A 2,514-nucleotide genomic window follows, 5' to 3' on the forward strand; every position below is an offset into this window, starting at 1 on the left:
TGGCAGCGTTTGTTGTTTGTTCCACCGACCAACCGACCGACCGGGGGCTCCATGGGCGTGTGATACACATATGGCGCCCGGACCTCCGCCCGGAACCAACATACCAACCTGTGTGTTGAGGTGTGTTCCGACGTCCGGCGTTATGCGGCGGTTTTTTTTATGTTGCTTCTGGCTTCGACTCCAAATGTATGACCTACTTCCGGCTAGGCCCGGTGGCAGACAATCAGCTGGAATTGTTTGGACCGCACCGCCCAAGACCACCACACCGAGCACACACCCATAGTGAAAGTAATGTAAAATGCATGATTTATGGTGAATGAGGAGGCTGTTGTTGTTGTTGTTGTTGATGTGCCCGAACATGTTGGGTGGCGCATTACGGGCTGGTGGGGGTTTTTTTGGACTGCATCCGCCTACGGCATGACTCGTGGATCGCTCCAGCGCTCAGGGTAAGTTAATTACAAACGGACAACGAGGTCTTCCCCTCGTGGGGGGAGGAATTCAGAACAAAATTTATGAGCCAGATTATTGTTGAGGTTCTGTTCAGTGCACTGTTCTCGGTCGTATCCGCGGTCACTATATGGTCCGGAACGGGCGCATTCTCTTTTTGGGAGAAATGTCATCAAAGCACATTAACGGGCAACCGGTGGACATTAATGTGGCTTTTATGCTCTTCAATAGCCAAAACAGCCATGTCAGCGCTAATGAGGAACGCACTTTCATGCATGTTGTAAAGGGTAAAGGGGTTGTAAACATAAGCATTGGTGCTTTGATGACTTCAATCCGGAAAACTTGACCAATTTTTGGGATGTACTAGCTGACCAACAGATGAAGATACACTACTTGATCATCTTTAAGTTTCTGGATTGAGTTGGAATTGAAGATCATCTCGAACAAGTTGTTACATTTGATAAAAAGGTATCTATAATTAGACCTCAATTAAGAGTTTTTATAGCAGATAACCAATCAATGCTACAGAGATATTGCCTATTGAATGTCAGATTAGTTGCAAATAGTGACTAGACGTGACAAACAAGCTTGCTTTTAAAATGTTTCCGCGACGAACTCCTTTCATAATTCATCCTTTCGCGAACTGGAGATCTAAGCACGATCTGTTGATCGTCAAGCTCAAATCAATTTGCCGTATTACTAACCAAAAGTAAAACGGTAGATTCTAACATGAAATATATTGTTCTGTTTCATGCTGAATGTAAATTTAGAAACAGGTATGCTGAAATAAAGCACATGCTTTACTCTACAAGAAAAAAAATGTATACCATTGCAGAAACATGATCTTTCACGGCACTTAAAATCATATTCTTTAATGGATTTTTATTTGCGTACGTCACTGTATTTGTATAAGCATCAATTGACATTGAGCACCAACAAATTCAACAAGTCATTGAAAGCAATCATTGAAAAAATATTACTTCGAAGCTATAAATTACGCTGCTGCATCTATCTGATCTATGCAAAAACAGTACACAGTATTCTTGAATGGCTCATTATTTATGTAAAACCACTGAAAACAACTAACGCATAAACATATAAATACTTAATGATCTCTTCCTACTAGCAACAACTCAAACAAATAGATCATCAGCACTGCCTATTGCTTGCAGGTAACCTAATGTCCTTCAATTTTGGGAAAGCGAGATTGAGCAACCATCCCCTTGTTTAAAAAAATGTCGCTAAACCGTCAGCGTTACATTTACACTGTCTCTGATGGGTTAAACATCATTCCAGCTAAAGTACAGGATACTTTGTAAAAAGTTTATTGTAATCCACGAAGTTAATACAAGTAAAAAGAACATAATCACTGCTTCACGTGTTACGTTATTTAATCGTATAAAAAAGAGCGGATCTCTCTCCATCCCTCTTCCCGCCTAAGTCACTGCCGAAACCCGGGATTGAACCGGGGACCTTTAGATCTTCAGTCTAACGCTCTCCCAACTGAGCTATTTCGGCACATACCTTGGGGAGCATAAAGATGGAGCCGGATGCACATGGAGGCGCACGGCGGCCTCGCACGTGGGTGCTCCATCGCTGCAATCGCTGCGCGCGTCCATCAAAACATGCTCTGCGCATTCTCTCTCTCTCTCTCCCGTTCCGCGCTCTCTCCTGATTCATCAAATACATGCTCCCACGTTGTTGCATCGACTACCAGCATAATCGGGACGGGAGCGACACGCTCTAAAATAACCGTTAGTGCAACCAAAACCGCACACGGAAGGACCTCCCCGCTGGTGTGCTGGTGGTCGTTAACGGTTCTGGTTTGCTCGGAAGGACCCCTTTGCGATCTGGCGAGAAGACATCGAAACCGGGACGTATTGTTTTTGGGACCCATTCAAGGATTCCCGTATAACTGGGCTGTCCATGACCACCATCATGAGGGCCACTCGATCGAGGCCCGATCAATTGAGCGGAGAACGGAGCGCGTGCTGGTCACATGTGAACGTTTTCGCTACACTTTATCCACCGTAGCGTGGCCACCGTTCCCTATACCACGCTACAGTT

The 2,514-nt window shown here is 44.6% G+C and overlaps 1 non-coding gene across 1 annotated transcript; it reads right to left on the minus strand.

The window, feature by feature from the left end:
* Window positions 1-1,892: 1,892 nt before the first annotated feature.
* Window positions 1,893-1,965, minus strand: Trnaf-gaa (transfer RNA phenylalanine (anticodon GAA)). The gene has a single exon. It is a non-coding gene; the product is annotated as a tRNA-Phe (tRNA).
* Window positions 1,966-2,514: the final 549 nt, after the last annotated feature.

Source organism: Anopheles aquasalis, chromosome 3 (assembly GCF_943734665.1).
Source record: "Anopheles aquasalis chromosome 3, idAnoAquaMG_Q_19, whole genome shotgun sequence".
NCBI lineage: Eukaryota > Metazoa > Arthropoda > Insecta > Diptera > Culicidae > Anopheles > Anopheles aquasalis.